This window comes from Aotus nancymaae, unplaced genomic scaffold (genome assembly GCF_030222135.1).
Source record: "Aotus nancymaae isolate 86718 unplaced genomic scaffold, 86718_ANA_hifiasm-v0.15.2.pri h1tg000029l, whole genome shotgun sequence".
Taxonomy (NCBI): domain Eukaryota; kingdom Metazoa; phylum Chordata; class Mammalia; order Primates; family Aotidae; genus Aotus; species Aotus nancymaae.
The window spans coordinates 22,361,849-22,383,263 of record NW_026988442.1 but is presented as its reverse complement, the minus strand read 5'-3'; the positions used below and the strand labels follow the sequence as shown (position 1 = coordinate 22,383,263).

Below are 21,415 nucleotides of genomic sequence, written 5' to 3'. Positions count from 1 at the left end.
TGAAGACGCAGATAGGCCTTCTACAAGTTGAGGAGCAAGGAAGCCAGTGGTGGCTGTTAGAGTTCCAAAACCTCGAAAGTAGGAAAGCCCGGCAGTGCAGCTTCAGTCTGTGGCCACAGGCCCGAGAGCCCCTGGCAAACCACTGATGTAAGTCCAAGAGTCCAGAAGCCAAAGAACTTGGGGTCTGATGTTCGCAGACAAGAAGCATCTAGCACAGGAGAAAGATGAAGGCCAGCAGACTCAGCATGTCCGCTTCTTCCACCTTCTTCTGCTGGCTTTTTTAGTTGCACTGGCAGCCGATTGGATGGTGTCCATCCACACTGGGGGTGGATCTGCCTCTCCCAGTCCACTGACTCAAATGTGAATCTCTTTTGGCAACAACCAGAAACACCCAGATATACCCAGAAACAATACTTTGCATCCTTCAGTTCAATCAAATTGACACTTAATATTAACCATCACAAGTCCCTCTAGGTCAGAGTTCTCTGGGTCCCTTCCTGTGTTCACCCCTACTGGATCAGGAAAGCTCATTCAGGAATCTGGGGACAAAGGAAAAGTAGCTAGTTCTGTTTGCCCTCAGCCATCTGGCTTCGTGGACCACCCCTCTCCTGGCATTGTTCATTCAAAACCCTAACCACTCCACAGTTGAGAGGTCACTAGGCCCCTCGGCACTTGAGGGTTCCAGGAGCAGTAGACCCCTGCGCTGGCTTCCATAGCAGGTGCTCATGCTGAGAGGAACAGCGGAGGCGCAGGCTGGTCTCAGTCTCTCCCCAGACAGGCATATTCACGGCTGGCTGGCTCCCAGCTCCTGTGTGATCCTGAGATAGTAAAGATTAGCACTTCAGAAGATGCTGCCTAATGTGAGCGTAGGTAATATCAAATTCTCAGGGTGACACACAGACTGAAATGAAAGCAAATTGGAATTACTTAATACTGGAGAGCTGTGTATTGAATTGTGATAACGTACCTGGGTATACATTAGATTACTCTGTAATTGAGGTTTCGCTCAATTGGCAATTCGGCCCTTCAACCTACCTGTTCCAGACCAGTGCTCAGAAATGTGCTTATTCGTTTCCTTTGCTTCTGGTTTTCTGAGTGTCTTTGATTTCAAGGTGTCTTAGCTGGCCTCAAGGACTTGAGTGTCTTCAACCAAGTTATGCAGATGTATCTTGATGAACATTTCCTAATTCATAAAAAGTTTCTTGGTGGTGGTGATTTTTAAACCAGTCTTTCAACTCCATTTAACAACCTATTATGTCCTCAGAGCGCTCATCAGTATGAGAATTAGTGCTCAGAAGAAATGTGGCACTAGTGCTGTTAGAGGTTCCGATTTAAACACTGATGTGACTTCCTACCAAGGGAGCTTGGTAGGATCAAGAGTAGGGATTGTTCAAAACACACCTGCGTTTCCATTTTAGTCCTGCTTCCAGGCACCAGTGTGACTTCAGCAAATCATGTCTTTACTCTGGGGCTCATTTTCCTTATCTGTGTAATGGGGGTGAATATATATAATGAGGTCCTATGAGAGAGAGAAAATATAACTTATATATAATACATAAAACATACATATAGCATAATACATATAGAACATATATAGAAACAGATATAACCTAGTACTAGAAAGTATAAAATTATGTCTTTAGTAGTAATCATATTTTTTACATTATAATTAAGGAATGTTTCCCAAAGATATTGTCCATTGTTTGTTTTCCTGGCTTAAAGGAATGATATTCTGTGCATACTGTGAAGACTTAAATTTACATCATCTTAAGGTCTTCCTCTTCTGAAATGGTATTGAGGTCAACCAATTCAATCTATTGGTTGAAGTCAGTTGCAAAAATGCTTTACTTACATTTTACTGTCTTTTCTTTCCTTCTTAATTTTTTTTTCAACATTTACAAGTTTCTCGAGACTGTATCAGGTATTGCTACATAGAGCCTGCATTCTAGGATGGCAACAGTGGGCTCCCCAGCTTCCGTGCTTTGAAAGCACATGTTCCACAGTTGACTGCTGTTCTAACTGGTCCCATTTTGCTCACTCACTGGGTCTGGTGCTAGTAGTGATTTGCATTTACAGCCTCTAGTTTAAAGATGGAATGGCTGGAGGAGCTGACTCATTCGTGTATTCATTTGCTTAATAAAGGTTTATGGAGCCCAACTGTGTGTCAGGTTCTGTAATAAGCTCATGGTCTAGCAGGAAGAATCATGCAAATCTGTGCTGCATGGCCAGGTAGTTAATGTTAGCCACCTGCCACAGTATCTCCCTAATCCTGACAATGGTCCTGTGATGTAGGTGCTGTTAGCAGCCACCTTTTACCAATGACAGCATGGGAACCCAGAGAGGTCCTGGACCTTTCCAAGATCACACTGCTTATAAGTGGCAAAGCTAGGCCTGCCTGTGCCTTGGGCATGTCTCTCTTTTATGACACATTTCTTGCAAAATCCAGTATGGTAGACCCATTTAGGTGTGAGCTAAGGATGGTCAGAGGATGGAACATTGAATTCAGTCTTGAAGAGTCTGGGAGAGCCTCTCATACTGCTCCCATCTGAGCTGGGTCCTATGGCTTGGCAAGCTCATGAGCAGAATAGCCTGGGTTAGTTTTGAGACATTGAGTGGTTGGCATGTTTGGGGCAAGAGGACATTTGCAGAGTCTTTACCAGAATAGGAGCCTGTGATTCATTCTGTAAGAGTCCGGAGCTCTGACGGACCCTGTCCATGGCCATGGATAGTAGCCACACACTCATAAGGTGGGATCTCTGCATCCAGCTATTCTTCCTTTCCCTGGTCCTGCAGGGAAAACCGTCATCAGACAGCTGGCTGTGATCACTGGCACAGACTGTGTTGGAAAGAAGAGTGAAGATAAAAGGCATATGGGGTTAAGATCCCGACAGACAGACATAGGGCAGGAGTTCTGAGTGCAAGGGGCTTATTTGGATTTTAGGAACATGAGACAGAGAATCAAGGGCAGCCAATAAAGGAGGCATCTCAAGCTAGTTGCTGCTGTGAACATCTGGAGCTCTATCCTACTAAGGTAATTCTGGGATTCAGTGTAGAAACCCTGGGGTATGGAGGAGTGGGTTATTTGTACCTTACCCCCCTCAAGTATTGGTTGAGGGTTGCTCCTGGAGCTCTTAACTTTCTAGCTTTACTGTCTTGTCATACAGGATATAGCTCTCCCTCCCCTCCACCCTCCAGGGCCTTGGCAAAAGCCCATGGCTATTAGCTGTTTGATTCAGGTATGGCAGTTGGAGGTTGGTCTGTACTCAGTGCAATAAAAAGGCTTGAGATGGCAGTAGGACACAGTAGCTTCTGCTACAGGGATCCCACACCCTCTGTGGCCTTCCGAGGTGACCAAGGCTGCTGGCTCCTGCCTCATCAGTGGGCAGGGTCAAGTTCATGCTAGGAGGGGAGGCAAAGCCACTGTGAGCACTGCGCTTGTATAGGGAATGGAACAATGCAAAGGCTGGCCTCAGACTGGACTCCAGAGTTTCCATTCATGTTCTTTGCCAGTCCTCAGAAGTAGAGAGGAGCTGAGAGGCTGTGTCACCCAGTGGTCAGAGAGCAGGTGTGGTATCAGAGACCTGGGCTGGCATCTGGCCTCTGCCCTGGAAACTCTACCTCCTAAGTTTATCTAGAGCCTGCCACCCGCCACCACCTCTATTGTCAACATCCTCGACAAGGTTGGCAAACTTTTTCTGTCCAGGGCGTTAGAGTCAATAGTCTCAGCTTTGCAGGTCATATGATCTCTATAGTGAAGACTCAACTCTGGTGTAGTAGCAAAAACAGCTGTAAAAATATATATAAATGAATAAGGATGGTTATGTGCCAATACAACTTTATTTACAGAAACAGGAAGAGGGCTGGATTTGGCCCATAGGCCACAGTTGACTGATCACTGCATGAGTCAAAACGCTATTCTGGGCCGGGCGCGGTGGCTCACGCCTGTAATCCCAGCACTTTGGGAGGCCGAGGCGGGTGGATCACAAGGTCAAGAGATCGAGACCATCCTGGTCAACATGGTGAAACCCCATCTCTACTAAAAATACAATAATTAGCTAGACATGGTGGCGCATGCCTGTAATCCCAGCTACTCAGGAGGCTGAGGCAGGAGAATTGCCTGAACCCAGGAGGCGGAGGTTGCGGTGAGCCGAGATCGCACCATTGCACTCCAGCCTGGGTAACAAGAGCGAAACTCCGTCTCAAAAAAAAAACAAACAAAAAAAAAAGCTATTCTGTTCTCAACTGCATGCATATTCCAGCTTCCTCCCTGTTCCACTCTTGCCCCGGTGATGTCTATTCTCAATGCAGCAGCCTGAGCGATCGTTTGAAAAAATAGTTAAATAATGGCCTTTTTTTCCTGCTCAAAACCCTCCAGTATTTCCTGTCACATTCAGAATAAAATCCAAACTTCTTTACATGGTCTGTAGAGCTGGTCCTTGATTTGTAAGGCCCCATCTGCCCTATGTGTCCTCTTACTCTCTTCTCTAGCCACACTGGTCCATTTCCTCTTCCTTGAACCACACCAAGCTAGTTCTGACTTTTGCACTTACTGTCCTTGCTTGGTCTGAAATGCTTTTCTTCCAGAGAACTATGTAGCTCACTTGTTTTGTTGGATCTGGTCTCTGCTCAGACTTCAGCTTCTCAGAGAGGCCCCCTCTGATTACCTCACCTGAAATAACACCCACTCCTACCTCCCACCCCTTCTCTTTGTAACTCTGGTCCTTTGCACCATGCTTTGGTTTTCCTCCTAGATCTTGTCACTATCTGACATTGTGAATTACATCTATTTGTGGATTACCCATCTTTCCTACTAGAATGCGAGCTCCTGGAGGAAGAAGCCTTGTAAGCTTTGTTTTCTGCTGGACCAACAGCACCTGGGACAGTACCTGTTATATAGAAGGTGCTTAAACATGTGCTGTATCCAGGGAAGCGTGCTCAGGTCCTTACTTCACAAGCATGCAGCCCTGTTTGAGACCCATCACCATCCCTTCTTTTTTTTTTTTTTTTTTTTTTTTTTTTCAGATGGAGTCTCGCTCTGTTGCCCAGGCTGGAGTGCAGTGATGCAATCTTGGCTCACTGCAACCTCCTCCTTCAGGGTTCAAGCGATCCTTCTGCCTCAGTCTCCTGAGTAGCTGGGATTACAGGCACTGCGCCATCACACCCGGCTAATTTTTTGGGATTTTTAGTAGAGAGGGCATTTCACCACGTTGGTCAGGCTTGTCTCGATCTCCTGACCTTGTGATCCACCTGCCTCGGCCTTCCAAAGTGCTGGGATTACAGGCGTGAGCCACCACTCCCAACCCATCCCTTCTTTTTTAAGGTTCTTCTTATTGATTGAGCTCCTGGTTTTCCTTCTGCCTCTGAGGAAGTTCTGTCTCCTTTACAGGTATCTGTTTCTTTACCTTTTCCTTTAAGTATTATTTTTCCTTCCTTCTCTTCTTCCTTCTCATGGGAGTGGTGAGCTTTGTAATTCCCTGTGCTCCTTTTACGGTCTTTCTTTGCTCTGCTTTGGCTACAAATTTAGGGAGCTCAGTCAACCTGCCAGAGCCATGCTGCTTACCCACCCCACCCTGTGGCCTTTAGGGTGCTCATTTAAAAACCCCTGGGCCTTCTTCATTGTCTTTTCAAGGACGGCTTGCCTCATGGTGAATTCTACGTATTTCCCCAAGAGTCTTACATGTGGATCATCTGTGCTTCAACTTAGGTCTGGAAGTTTAACAACTTTCTGTGTTAGCTTTAGCTCACCCCCTCCTCTCCTCCTGTGCCTGATCTTGACTTTCCTGGAAGGCCCTATTTCAAAGCAGAGAAACCTCAACATGCTTATTTTCTGTGTGGGTTTTATTCTTTGTAAAAATATATGCTGGTGCTTGGGTTCTGACTTTTTAATCTTTCTTTGGTCTTAACTTTTATTAACAATGGGTTGCATCTTTTTTTTTTTTTTTTTTTTTTTTTTTTTACCAGGACTGCTATCGTCAAGAACACATAGCAAATCAGAGGTCTTGGGTTCCCATCCTGATTCTGCCCTGTGTGAATTAGGAACGTCGTTTCACGACTGCCTATTTATAAAATGACATAATAATGCTGACTCCCCTAGATTTGGGTGAGGGGCCGTGGCCATGAAAATCCTTTGTAAACAAAGTGCGGAGTCTACGTTTGCGCCTGCCCTCATCAGTCCCGTCCTCCTCACGGGTGTCCGCTTCCCCACCCTTAGCCTCTGACTCCTTTACTCTTTGGTAACGTCACCGTTAGCTTTTTATGGAAAGAGAAAAAGGACAGATGGGAGAAAAGTGGGAAATTTGACTTGAGCATATGTGTCGGGGGGAGGCTAACCGGGAGATGTTATGTATATTGTATTCTATATGGGCACAAAGACCAGCTTATTTTTAAAAAAGCGTAAATGTGGATAAATAAAACCTGACAAGTATTGGTTTCCTTGAATTATTTTGACTACTTTATCAGCTGCATGCTGATGTGTTGCTTTAACACTTTTAAAGCATTTGGAAATTAAATCAAATGGCAATTGCATTAAATTCTCATTCACTTGGAACATTACCCTCCTGTGTTCAAATGGAAGAATGATCTGAGGTATGGAACAAGCTGCAGAGTCTGGAGTTAGCTACCATTCGTGAGCCGTTTATTGCATGCCAGACACTTCACTGACTGTCTTCTCATGAGGTTGTATTTAATCTTCACCACGGTCTCCTGTTGCCGCTGAGGACGCCGAAGCCTGATTACCCAGTTCTCATCAGAGTCACACAGTCCAAGGCCTGCCCTCTTCCTATAATGAGCCTGTGAATAAGAGTATTTGCTGACCTTCCTCATGCTAATTTTCCATAATGCATTATTTGGTGGCAGATATATATAGAATATTTTTTCTGAGAACCCAAGTTTCAGCCTCTGCTAAACTCAGTCAAACCATGGGCTCCAGATTTGTAAGAATGTTCTAGATCATTGCCTTTGTCTACTTACTGGAGCCTAATTTACCTCTGAAACACTGCAGCCTCTGCCTGGACCAGTGATTCTTAATTGAGGGTGATTTTCCTTTCAGGGTACATTTTGCAACGTCTGGAGACATTTTTGATTGTCACGATTGGAGACAGGTGTCCTGGCATCTAGTGGGTGGAGCCCAGAAATGCCATTAAATACTCTGCGATAAATAGCACAGCCCCCTGGCAACAAAGAATGTTGCAGCCCCAAAGGTCAATTGTACTGGCCCAGATCATGCCCCATGGGAAGGCTCTGTATTGGGTGCCCAAGTGTTCTTCTAGGGGGCCTGGTACAGAAACCGGATGGGAAGATACTTCCTCTTTGGGCCTCTGACCACTGGGGCGTGAGCTGTGTGGAGGGAAGGCAGAGCTGGTGATGTGGCTGTGAGGACGTGATTCCACTTATTTGAGCCCTCCAATCCCTTTCTGGAAAACTGACATTTGTCTTCTGGGTTACTCTTGACTAGTGATGCTTGGCCTTCCCTCTGCCATTTCCCCACCAAGTATCCAGGGAAACACAGCAAAAGGTAAATGCAGACTGACTCCCCAATTCTGAGATCTGAGAGAAATTTCTGCTAACTTTCAGGCCAATAAAGCTGGCCAAGTGCCCACCAGGCACATGTTCCTCCCTTCCATGGGATAAATTGGTAAAGCAGCTGCCTAGCCACGGACTACCTTCCCAGCCTGCCTTGAAATCACTAGGACCCTGCGGCAGTAGTTCCAATCAAAGGAATGTGTGCAGAACTGCTGCATGTCCTTTTGGAGTTAAAAAGCATGTAGTCATTTCTCATCTCCCTCCCCTCTTTGGTTGGCTGGATGCAGCCAGTTCCAAGGTAAGGGCAGAGTCAAAATGTTGAACGTGCCTGGTCCCCTGAATCACCTTGTGGAGGAAAATTATCTACTAAGCAGGCCTATTATTAATATTTAAGTGATAATAAACTATTACTGTGTTAAGCTACTAAGCCTTGGGGTTTATTTGTTACAGCAATTAGTATTTTCCTAATTAATAAAATTTGGATCCAAAAAACCCATTAGCAACCCCCACAGGCTTACTGTCTTGAATCAAAACTTTCTAGCCTACCTGAAAACAGATGGGAAGATACCTCTTCCTTTTCCACTGATAATGGGCTTAAAGGTCCAAATTCTGTCCATTCTGAAAGCTGAGCAGTTATCTTTTTCTTGTCAGGTATTGATTGTTTTTGAATATTTTTTTTTTTTTAAGAAAGTCTCTTCCCAACTGTTATTCCTTGATGAGAGTCTACAAATTCCAGAATACGTGAGGGCAGAAATGGCGTGTTCCATGTTATGGGAAGGGGTTAGAGATAGACTTGGCCATGGCCATGGGAAGCTCAGGAACTGAGTGGTAGAGTCTGGCCAGATGTGCTGACTTTGGAAGTCTGATCCTGAAGGGTGGGTGTTACACTAGGAGTTGGAGGACTGGTGATCCTCCTGTCAGGCAGGGCCTGGTACATGAGGTGGGGTGTCCAGGTGCACAGTCCCAGCTGGCCCAGCTGGTCATGGGAGCTGTTCTTCTGCTTGGACTCACCCAACATCCAGCCCAAGCCAGTTGGTCCACCTACTGGTAACCCAGTGACTCCAGCTGCTGGTGGGTGGGGAGGGAAGAGAGGGTAGAGTAAGACATTTTGCATTTCAGAAACAAGCATCGCCAATCATTCAGAAAGACTCTCATGAAGAAATCATGGTAACACATTCAAACATTGAAAAAACAAAACAGTAGCAATTCGCAGGAGGCAGATGCCAAAAAAAAAGCAGTATCTCAGCAGTTGGGGTGCTGTGGGTTCCCAATGTGATCGATGAGGTTCGGTATGCCCACGTTGCATTGTCTTGAGGGAACACGTGTTCCCTGCACAAGATGTGCTCATTTTGATCCAGGGAGCTCAGAAGCAGTGCTTAGGGGATGTGTACCTAAGAAGAGATGTGGCCTTCATTCTCTTGCTAATTACACTTAAGTGACCATTTCTCAGAGCCTTGACTTTACTATTTGTCAGAATAATGGGTTGTATTCTAAGGCCAGCCTTCAAACTTATTCCCTCGTCAAACAGTGGAATGCCTTTCTAAAATAGTATAAAAAACAAATGCTGCAGCTCTGCAGAACCACAGGGTTCCTAGAATAGTATAAAATCTCTGCTTCCCCACCTCCTGGGCAGGTGGATTTCTTTGCTTCTTTAAAGTTTCTTTTTTCACCCCCCTAACCCATATGATCCTTCTTTTTCATGCTTTCCTAAACCTGGTAGAAAAGGAGGCTAGGATTTGGCCTCTTCTCTTTTAAAATGAAATACGCTTGCACCAGCTTTTCATTATTAATCAGAGTAGCATGCCTGTTGCTTTATATGTCTATCCAGGGGCAGATGTGACTCACTTTCAACCCAATAAATGGAAACTGTGCCTTTTTGATGGAACGCGGCCTGGTGGTACGGAGCAGGCAGTTATTGGCAGAGCGGCTGATCGTCTGTTCTCAGGGAGGGAAAGCCTCCTGTTTGAGTTACAATCAGCGGCAAAATGTGCTCTGTGGTTTGTTCTTTTAATCTCTTCCACACATGAGTGAGGAACTGCTGGGACCCCAGCAAGACAGGGCTGCAATTTGCTGTGCCTGAGCAAGCAGTTGGAAAGGCCCTTCGTAAGGGGAGGTGGGGAGGCTGCACTTTAGAAGCAGGCAGGGGCTTGGGTTTGTTCTTGTCTCTGTTCACTTTTAGTTGCTGAATGCAACTCTGCACGTGACTGAGCCTCAGTTCCTGCATTTGTAGGAAGGGACAGAGGGATGTTCCTTGCCTCCTGTTTTCTGAGGATCAGTGAAATAAAGTGTGGAAATCGCAGAGTGTGGCACCTGCTTCATACAAGCAAGAAAGTTCAAAGACTCGTGTGACTATGTTACTTGTTCTCTGTACCATTTATTTTTCCTTCTGGGCAGACAAGCTTCCTCCATTCAGGTGGGGACAGAGGAGTATGTGCCGAAGTGATATACACTCCTTTTGGGCCGAATCTATTAAAAAAAAAAAAAAACTCCCCTTTGCAAGCCCCCTCTGTTTTCCCCTCCGCTGTGACATTTGAGACCACATGTTATATCAGGCAGCATCTCCAGATCAAAGCCTGGGTCCCTGAATGACTGTGTGGAGTCCAGTACCACCCCTCCTTACCCAGTAACTTCATTGGGCTGTGATGGGAATGAGAAAAAGCAGAAGTCCAACCCACGAGGGCGGGGCAGGTGCTGCTGTAGGGAGGCTCTGTCTGTTACCCTGGCCCTTCTAGCCTTGATGGTTTAGAAACCTCATTCTGGCCATCTGCACAGTGGTCAGATACCCATGGCATCCAGACAGAGCCATAGTTTCCAGTCAGCATTTTGTGGGAGTCGAACAGTGATCAGAAAGGGGTTTGCTGAGTCTGGTCTCATAGCAGGAGGAGTTAGCTGATTCTGTCTCCCCACAATGTTATTGGGATTAAATTGTCTAAAAGGTGCTCCTTCTCCCTGGGGACATCTGCGCTCACATCTGTGACTTTTCTTCTGTGACTCACCTCTGTGAGCTGACTACCACCTTTTATTCTTCACTGTTTGTCCCAAGTTAGGGTAATGTAGTTCATTAAGTGACCAACCAAGCTTGCAGATCTGGAGACATAAGTGACTTTTTCAGATATATTTGTGTGCATCTGCTGAATTCCAGACTCTGTTGACTTTATTTCTTGACTTCTGAGAGAAGCAGAGATGAAGGAAACTGCAGGGTACCCTCCTCCCAGGTCTTATACCATATCTAGCAGTTACCGACCCGTATCTATCTGGTGTATCTAGGTATTGCTTGTGCTTACGGGCCTTACCTTTAAAACCCCAACTCCAGGCTACCACCTTTCCCACCCTCTGTCCAACCATGAGCACAAAACTCTTGGTTGGCTACTAGTCCCTGATGTCATCAGGGAACTGCCCTACTGTCTTCAGAAATCACAGAAAAGGCCAGGAATGGTAGCTCACGCCCATAATGCCAGCACTCTGGGAGGCTGAGACGGGTGGATCACCTGAGGTCAGGAGTTTGAGACCAGCCCAGCCAACGTGCTGAGACACCGTCTTTACTAAAAATACAAAAAATTAGCCGGGCATGGTAGTGGGTGCCTGTAATGCCAGGTACTCGGGAGGCTGAGGTAGGAGTAGATCGCACCATTGTACTCCAGTCTGGATGACAAGAGCAAGACTCTGTCTCAAAAAAAAAAGAAAGAAAGAAAAAGAAAAGGTAGCTCATGGATATACCAGTAGTGATTGCTTTTGCACAAAAGGGCTTGTGCCAGGCATTTGTGGGGCCGTGTCTGAGAAGAGTTAACCCAGTCCCAAATGTACCAACCACAATGCTAGCAGAAGTTACGATGACATTTTGGATTGAAGCATAATTAGCTCTCTCTTACCATTTTGCATATTCCGAGGAGCTTCTACTCTTATGGTCACTTCTGACATATCCGTTTTCCATTCCTTCTGATTTCAACCTCAGTTCTCACCCCTTATACCTTCTGTCAACTCTAAACCTTCCAAATTTGGAACTCAGCTCCCCTTAATATTTCTTTATCCTTTCTCCAACACACACACACACACACACACACACACACACACACACACACACTCTATCTCTCTCACTCTCTCTCTCTCTCTCTCTCAAGTTCTTTGGGGTGTAATAGACTTTTGAGGATTTAGGGTACTCGAAGGGGTTCATAGCACAGAACAAATGTCCTCAATGGGATCTGATGAATTTCTGCCCTTAAAAGTGCCCTTGCCACCACAGCAAGAAGTTCTTGGTGGCAGCTCTGGCCTCCTACCATGTTGCCCTGGCTCCCCCTCTCCCTCCTTCCTTGGAGGCTCTTAGGCAGAGCAGTCTGGCAGCAGACAGTTGCCTCAGGACCTGTTTGCACGGCTCATTTCTGCCAGCCCCACTTGCCAGTTCTTCCCCAACTGGCTCTGGATTAATTCCCTCTGGCAGATGCATGACTTTTTCCTGCCTTTCTATTACGTGTCTCAGAAGCGGGGATTCATTTCACTGCCAGGATGGATTTTACCATTGCCTCAGTCCTTGACACCTGTCCGGGCTGGGACATCACTGCCTGTACTGCTACTCTTGTTCTGCCAAAACTGTGTGGTCACTGACATAGTCAAGGGCAGGAGGACTCGGCAGGGGCTGCACAGAGCAGGAGGATGGAGATGAAGAGCCAATCTCAGCCTGGACCCTGGCAGTGGTAAGTGGCAGCCACCCAACTCTACCTGGATAAAGCCCCAGAGGAAGGTTGTTGGTGTGTGTCCCTGACATGCTCCAGCATGGAGCTGTCTCTGCGCAGAGTCACATCCTGGGGCTCAAATGGGGACCCAGGGCTATGTCTCTTTTGTCATTTTCTCTTTGGTTTGTTCCTCACTGACACTATTGTCCTACATGCTCATGGGGCAAGCTGGGGGCCATTCGGGGGCTGGCATCTCCAGATCCACACCTTCTAGTTTCACAACCTCAAGGGTAAAAGGATTATGTCTCCCCGGGTCTGAAGGCCAACCCCAGGGAAGGATTCTGTTCATCCCTGGCAGGGTTGAGCATCCAATGCTAGACCCACCATCTGCCCAGTGGCAGATGGAAGGACCCAGTCTAAGTCATGTGCCCAGTTCTTTAGCCAGAGTGTGAAAACTCAGGCCCTCCAGGAGGACACAAAATGGGACCAGAGCCCTTTTCCTCAATAGGAATTCTGGGCAGACCAAAACAGGATGTGTATAGGTGGGGCTCCCACTGGCATGTGCCTCTCCCTTTCTGTAGTAGAGCAGGAAGGGAGTTGGCCACATGAAGAGTTAGGGCTGATTGGTAGGTCGTGGTCTACAGTTTGCGTCTCCTGGTTTCAGGTTTAAATAACAAGGAGAATGATCCATTAATACCTTAAATTTTTGTTGTAATGAATTTCACACTGATGGGAACTCATTTTAGAACCAAATGTGTTCAGAACTAAGTTACGTTATCTATGTCTATTTGAGAGTCTCAGTCCCTCTCAGCTTCTCTTTCTACCTGTCCCTCTGCTTCCCTGATCTTCTGTCTTGCACGTCCCCATCCTTCTCTCTCCTCTCCTCAATGTCTGCCAGCCTCTGCCCCTTCCCTCTCTCTTGCCACCATTCCTGTGCATTCAAAAGGTTACAAACAGGGAACTTGGCTCACCACTGCCATGCTTGTCAGCATCTGCTGCTACTGATGGTCCCTCCTGAAAAACAGTTCCTCTCTTCCCCCTACCTCTTCCTCCTCTCTTCCCCCATCCTCCTTTCCTTGTCATTCCCTGTGAATCCTGCTCTCTTTGTCTGTCCCTTTCATCGCTTACTAATGCCTTGTTACACACCAGTGTTTTGGATGATACGTCTTGTCCACTGCAATGGAGCTGTTGGCCATGGCTCCTGCAGACTCGGGTGCAGGGTGAAGCCTGCACAAATGTGTGATATTAACATCTTCCTACCAGTATTCTTTGATTGAGGAGAGCAAGCAATAGTACCATTTGCCATTTGGTTTTTTATTGTTTTGTTTTTGTTTTTTGAAATAGAGTCTCGCTCTGTCAGCTAGGCTGTGGCACAGTCATGGCTCACTGCAGCTTCAACCTCCCAGCCTCAGCCTCCTGGGCTCCCACCTGGGAGTAGCTGGGACTATAGGTGCCACCATGCCCAGCTACTTTTTGTTTCTTTTGGAGAGATGAGGTTTCACCATGTTGCCCAGGTTGATCTTGAACTCCTGAGCTCAAGTAGTATGCCCACCTCGTCCTCCTAAAGCGCTGGGATTATAGGCATGAACCACTATGCCCAGCCCCATTTGCCACTTTGTTAAATTAGTATAGAAATAAACACCTGGACAGTGCTGTCTTAGTCTCCAAATGCCCCTTATTAGTTGACTGATCAATGAGACAAATATTTATTAAATAGCTGTTATGCCCCGGTAATTTTCTAGACACAGGGATATACCAAACACCCATATGAATCCAGACTTCTACTATCTTGAAGCAAACATTCTAGTGGAGGGGAGAAGGAAAATGAGCTAATGTGTGAGACCATTTAGACAGTGGTAAGAATGTCATTTTTGTTTGTTTGTTTTTTTTTTTTTTGTGACTGAGTCTCATTCTGTTGACCGGGGTGAAGTATGGTGGTACAGCCTCAGCTCACTGCAACCCCTGCCTTCCAGGTTCAAGCAATTCTCTTGCCTCAGCTTCCCGAGTAGCTGGGATTACAGGCACCCACCCGCATGCCTGGTTAGTTTTTATATTTTTAGTAGAGATGGGGTTTCTCCATGTTGGCCTGGCTGGTTTCAAACTCCTGCCCTCAAGTGATTCATACCGCCTCCCAAAGTACTAGGATTACAGGCATGAGCTGCCATGCTCATCCAAGAATGTCAGTTTTAATTCGTGAATGCTTGTGGATAGGAACTGCTTGTTTATAATCGTATGACCCAAAAGCAAGCCACAGGATAACTTGTGTTCAGATCCCAGCTCTACCACTTGCCACATGGGCCCGGGGCATGCACCTACACTTCTGCAAGCCTGCTGTACCCTCTACAAAGTGAGCACGGTGAGGTGGACCCTTCAGGTTGGTTGTGAGGTATGAGCGAGCCAATGTGGTCAGAACAGGAGCTAGCAGCTCCCTACCCCTAGGGCTAAGCCCCCAGCTACTTTCTGGCCCTGTCCTGCAAGGTGGGGCTCAGCATATCAGAATGCAATTATTGAGTTACGTCAGCTTGCCACCCCTAACGCTGTTAACCCATACAAATTCAATCTGTACAATTGTATAGTACAATTTACTATTTTGTTAGTTTGCCAGGGCTGCCATAATGAACTACTATACACTGGGTAGCTTTAAACAACAGTTCATTCTCTCACAGTTCTGGAGTCCTGAAGTCCAAGATCCAAGTTTCAGTGGGGTTGGTTCCTTTTAGTGGCTCTGAGGGAGAATCTGTTTCATGCCTTTTTTTTTTGAGGCAGAATCTTGTTCTGTTGCCCAGACTGGAGTGCAGCGGTGTGATCTCGGCCCACTGCCACCTCCACCTCCCGAATTCATGCAGTTTTCCCTGCCTCAGCCTTCTGAGCAGCTGGAATTACAGGCATGAGCCACGACGCCTGGCTAATTTTTGTATTTTTAGTAGAGGCAGGGTTTTGCCATGTGTTGACCAGGCTGGTCTTGAACTCCTGACCTCAGGTGATCCACCGGTCTCGGCCTTCCAACATGCTGTGATTACAGCATGAGCCTTACAGGCATGAGCCACCACGCCAGGCTCATGCCTCTTCTAACTTCTGCTGGTTGCTGGTGATCTTTGGTGTTCCTTGGCTTATAAATAAATGCATCATTCCTGTCTCTGCCTCTATCATCACACGATCTTCTTCTCTCTGTGTGTTTGTGTGCAAATGTCCCTCATGTTAAAAGGATGCCAGTCATTGATTTGGGGCCCACCTTCTTCCAATGTGACTTCATCTTGGCTTGATTACATCGACAAATACCCTGTTTCCAAATAAGGCCACATTCACAGGCACCAGGGGTTAGGGCTTGGATGTGTCTTTCTGGCAGACACAGTTCAATCCACAGCACCCATGTATATTGGATTTTATGAATTTGAAATCTCCCTCCCAACTCCTTTTGGATTATTCTTGTGTGTCTTTGCTTCTGAAGATCAGACGCCTTTTATGGTGATACAGAGGTCTCCACCTTTCCAGGTGTGAGAAGTGACCACAGACTCACCTGGGAGGTGACAGCAGACAAGAGGGTGATGAGACAGCAGCCTGAGAGGCTGGGGACTGGTCATTTCGTTCCCTCCTTCCATCTCTCCTTATCTTTTAGGTCCTTTCTTTAGCTATCCCTCAGCTTAGAACCTGCCCCCTTCCCCTGCCAAGGCCCTATTGCTCACAGAAGGGCACAAATTGGACCCTGAGTCTCTTTCTAGCCATAGTTCTCAGGAACCCCTTCCATGAGCTCCCTTTCTTGACCACGCCAGACAAATTTTAATTCCCCAGTGCCACCACCCTTGCTATCCATGGTGACTTATTGAAACTACACATCTGTAGCAGGCATACCAAGTTCACTAGGTTAGGTTCCACAAGGATAGGCACTGGGTGTGTGCTTGCTCGGCCTGTGTCCCTGGGGCTTGGCATGTCGTGGGCCCTCAGTGGACATGTGTTGCATAAATGAAGCCACTGCAAGGCTTGGATACTTCTGTATTACTTGCTACCTCTTTGCAAAGGTGGACAAAGCCCTTCATGATATTTTTTCCTTCACACCTTTTCACTGCACTCCAGGCTGGAAACCAGCCCAAATAGTTTTAGTTAGCCTCTGAGCCTTTGCACATGCTGTTTCTTTTCTTTGGAATACCTTTCCCTACTTCATCAACCCTTTCATAGTTCAGCGCATGCATTTTCCCTGTAGGGAGGTCTTGCCTGGAACTTTCCCCACCATTGTAAACTGTGTTACATGCCTCCAAATCAAGAGCAGGAACGTCTGCTGGACTAGGTTTCTGAAGGCAAGGGCTGTGTCCAATTATCTCTTTGTTCTCAGGATCCCTGTATATAAGAGGAGCTCCGTTGGTGGCCACTCTCATTAAATCAAATAGTTCTTTGATGTGTACAAAATGATGAGGCTGCCTCAAATATCCCCAAATTATTATGATTCTTATTTCCTAGGTGAGGAGTCAGAGACTTAGAGGGGCTTAGTGACCTGGTTAAGGAGACACAGCTAGAGTGAAGTTGAGGGCTGAATGGCTGCAAGTTCTCCTGCAGTTAGCACACAGTCAGACACACAACAGAGCAAATGCTGGGGTGTGGGCGGCCCACAGAGAGGCACCAGAAGCCCCAGGGCAGACCCGGCTCCCAGCCGTGTCTTTGGGAGACTGTGGGCACCAGGAGCTGTAGCCGCTACTGCCTTCACTGCGATTCTCAGGAGACTTCTGTTCTAATTGCTCTTTTCAAGTGTCGTGCAGGCAGTTCAAAGTGTGGGGGACATAGTGTTTGTAGCAACTGCTAATGACGGGGCTACTGAAAAAGACTGTCTATTTTTGGAGTTAAGCTTCAGCCTAAAATAAGTAAAAATAAACGTTGAGTTTTTTTTTAAAGAAAAATATGTCGAAAGGAATCAATTCTGTCTCAAAATGTTCTTTCTCCTAGTGAGGGTGCAGTAGGGATTTAATCTAGAATTAATGTAAGGGAATCTGGGTTTAAGTCCTTGTTCTGCCGTGAGCTCAGTTATCATCTGTGAGATGCTGCTTCCTCCAGTTCGTCGTGGGCCTAAGGACAGCTCTGGGATCAGGCCTGGCCTGGCTGAAGCGGCTTCCTTCTCCTCTAGTCACATTTGGCTCCATCACAGTTCTTACAGTTAGTCTTGACCTTGACCACGCAATAGAGGTTAAGCTTTCCCAGGGCTACTCCCGAGTAGCAGCCCTCCAAACTGCATCTCATCCAGCCCAGCCTTAGCTGAGCTTCAAGGAATTATTAGCAAAGCCTGTTACTAATAGTGATAGTAATACTAATGTTGATAATAACTAACGTTTTCTGAGAGATTACTATATCCCCATTCCTTGTTGAGCACCTCTGGAACATTGTGTCGTTTTTCTGCAAAGATTCACTCTTCCCGATCCCTCCCCGTGGGCAGAGTACACTTCCTGATTGGCTTTGACAAAACCCCGCTGACCTTGAGCTTGGCCATGTGACTTGGTTTGAATGTGGGCAGAAGGGACAGTGTGGCAGTTCCCAGGAGAGATTTCAGGAGGTGTCATGTGTCTGCTCCCCCTCTTGCCTGCTGCTGTCCATCACTGTAGAATCTGCCCCTGGCAGCAATGGCTCCTTCAGACTAGTTCTTGCAATGAGGGGCATAGGGAACAGATTCCAACCCAACTTGGAGCCAACTGATCTAAAGACCTGAGAATAAGAAACAAGTGTCTGTACATGAAGACTCGGGTTGGTTGTTACTGAAGTCAAAGCTAAGCAATACAGTGCTGTAACAAGATGATCTTAGATAATTCTCACAGCGAATTTTCTGAGGTAGGTGTATTATTACCCCATTTTGTATGGGGTTGTGCTAATTCTTTTTTCTTTTTGTTTGAGACAGAGTCTTGCTTTGTCGCCCAGGCTGGACTGCAGTGGCACGATCTTGGCTCACTGCAACCTCTGCCTCCCAGATTCAAGCAATTCTCCTGCCTCAGCCTCCCAAGTAGCTGAGACTATAGACAGGCATGTGCCACCACGCCTGGCTAATTTTTTGTATATTTAGTAGAGACAGGGTTTCACCGTGTTAGCCAGGATGGTCTTGATCTCCTGACCTTGTGATCTGCCCACCTCGGCCTCCCAGAGTGCTGGGATTATAGGCGTGAGCCACTGAGACCGGCCGGGGTTGTGCTAATTCTTTTCCCCTGGGATCCTGCCAAGCTTTCCTCTTTTATAATGCTGTGCCTTGGGATCTGGCAGCTTCAGCTCTCCATCAGTTTGTGGTCAGTGGGCCTTGAAGAACAGCATTGCTTTATTGGGTTTGGATAAGAAGGGTGATGCTATTGGAGACTCTCAAGGCTGGAGGGACTCTGTCGCTTAGGTTCCTGCTGGTAATTGGAAGGGCTTGGAGTGGTCCTTTGTATGCTTTTATTTTACAGAAAGGAACTGGCTTCTGAAAGGCTACACCTGCAGAGTTAGAGTCAGTGTCGCTGCACAGAACCTACTGTTCCAGAGGGCCATGAGGATCCCAGTCCCAGGATCTTGTGGCTCAGCTGTAGTGATGACCTCCCAGAGGGGTGGGGCCAACCAGGCCACATGTAGAACCCAAATTCTTCTGGTCCCTAGTGGCCATATGCGTGGCAGCTACAAGCTGGCTCAGACAATGCAGGCATCATTAAGAGAAAAGCATCTCAGACAAGGTGTTTCAGGGCCCCAGGTCTGAGTTGGAGACGTGGCTTCAGGGTTGAGTTCCCAGTTGAGACTCCTGGGCCTTCCCTTGAGCTGTCTGTGGGAACTCCATGCACCCCCATTGCCACCAAGGCCTTTTCCTGCCCACATTGCCACAGCACCTGGCCAAGCCTGGATCCCTACTCCCAGCACATCCCTGGAGCCTGCTTCTCCCCAGATCTGGACCCTGCTACATTATGAGCCCAGAGGACCAATGTGCAAAGGATGGACTGCCACTTCCTGTGAAGTGAAGATGTGTATGTTGATAAACCCAAACGGTTCTTCCTACAAGCCTGTAGCCTCCGATAGCTGCAAGGGCAGTGGATGGAGCAACAGCAAAAGCAGCATATTGATTGCAAGGAAGTAACTGAAGTGAGAGTTCAAAATGCCTCCTGGAAGGCAGGCAGCCCTCGGCTCTGGCGAGGTGCTAATGAGCTCCCCAGCCAGCCCGGGCTGGACCTGCATCTTCCCAGCAAAAGACCCAGGGCCTATGTCGAGAAGGGCAGCAGCAAGTGGGGGCGAGGGAGATGATTAATGCAGAGCAGCCTCATGGCTCACACCAGCTCTGCTCTCTAAGTCTTTTGTTTCTTTCTCCTTTTATCTTCACAAGGCAAAAGAAAGAGCAGTGCATGCCATGGGAATTCCTTCCTGTAATGTGTTCTGATCTGTTTGCTTATATAAATGAGCCCGTGTTTCAGAAGACAGTGAACCCTCCTCCTCTAAAGGGACAGAAACCCTAGGATTTGCTCCGTCCTCCCCCTGTGATCTCGGCCACCCTCCTGGCTTTCTAAGACTGAGTCACCTTGTTTCCACGCAGATGTCAGAATGTAAGCGTCATCTGCAGGGCAGGTGGTTAAACCGCATGTCTGGAGAGGGAGTTGCTTGAAAGCAAGCATGTACCAGTATATTGAAGTAAGTAAAGGTGGAAGCAAAGCACCTTTATTTCCGCATGAGGTTGCATCATCGTGTTTCCGTGCTGAGAAGCCTTCTCAAGATAACAGTGTTTCCATTTATCTATCCTGAAATTGGTACTTTGTCTTCCGTACAACCTGTGTATGCTAAAGTATGTCTGCAGCACAAAAGCAAGGAAGATGTAGGCCGGGAGATAGGTATGCAGGGTCTTTTATACTGTATTAAAATATGAACATCTGCATTCCTTTTTCACCTTGAATGTTATAAGTCAGTACATTTTTTCTTCTTCTCAAAGATATGCTTTACCACCACAGTTAAGTTATGGGCCCTGAGGCAAATATTTCAGCTGTTGAGCCCCCAGCATCAGACTTTGAATGAAAGGAAACCTGAGTTCTAATCAACTTTGCAGCAAGAAACTTCTAGCAAGAAACTCTGTAACAAGAAACTTGCCAAACCTCTAAACCTGAAACAGCATGGTCTTTCATCCTTTGATGCTTTTACTTCTGTGGTTCTCTTTGTTCTATGCCTGCCCCTTCACCTTCTTTTCATAGTCATCCTTCAAAGCTCGGGTTAGATATCATCCTCTCTGTGAAGACTTCTTCAACTTCCCCAAGCAGAAATGAACATTCCTTCTTCTTAGCTCTGCCAAGCATACCTCTATGTAAAATATGCATTGTTTGCTTGTTAATTCATTTACTCACATATTTCTGGAGTGACTACTCTGTGCCCAGGCACTATGGTAGATACCCAGACATACAAGGGTCAATGACACGGTTAAAGCATACGCTGTAGACCAGATCTGCCTAATAGAGCTTTCTGCTGTGATTGGAATGTCCTATATCTGTGCTGTCTGGTATCTCTGACTCAGTAGCCACATTTGGCTATCAAACACTTGAAATGTGGTTATCGTGGCTGAGGAATTTAAAATTTGTTTATTTTTTTAAAAAGTTTAAATAGCCACACATGGCTAGTGGCTACCATTTTGGGTAGCACCATTCTACAGGGAGAGATGGACTTTGAAAGAGTTAGTGGAACAAAAGGGAATTATAAATTGTGATTGAGACTATGTTGGGATCAAATAGAGTATCATGACAGAGAATAAGTAGGGGGCTCACTTTGGTAAGGGACAAGAGAAGCTTTTTGGAGGAAAAGACATTTGGTTTAAAACTCAGACGATGAGAAGATGTCAGCCATTTAGAGGGTAGGAAGACTTTTCTGGGGAAAGGGATCAGTTAGTGGGAAACTCTAGAGGTAGGAATGAGTGTGGCGTGTTGAAGGGACCGAGGGTGGTGGATTGGATGTGGCTGGGGTAGATGGGTGAATAGTGGGAGTGGAGGCTGGATATTCAGGGATCAGATCACTCAAGGCCTTAGAGGCCATGGGGGAGGGAAAAGGGCTTGCTGGAAGTCCCAGCACCAGTCAGGGAAAGAGCAGAGCACAGGCTGCTGTCTCCTGGCTGTTAGCTCAGTACTTTGCTGTACCATGCTGCCCAAGCAATGTGGACGCACAACCTTCAAACAGCACTGGGCCTGGTAGTGAGCCTCATCTGCATTCTCTTTCCATCCCTGTCTCTAGCTTGACTTATTTAGGCCTGTCTAATTTATGTAGCAGCTGTACAC

General features: G+C 46.7%; 1 protein-coding gene across 12 annotated transcripts in view; it reads left to right on the top strand.

Annotated features, from left to right (window-relative positions):
* The window catches only part of PTPRT (protein tyrosine phosphatase receptor type T), an 832,297-nt gene that overhangs the window by 143,411 nt on the left and 667,471 nt on the right, over positions 1–21,415 (top strand). The window lies entirely within an intron of this gene.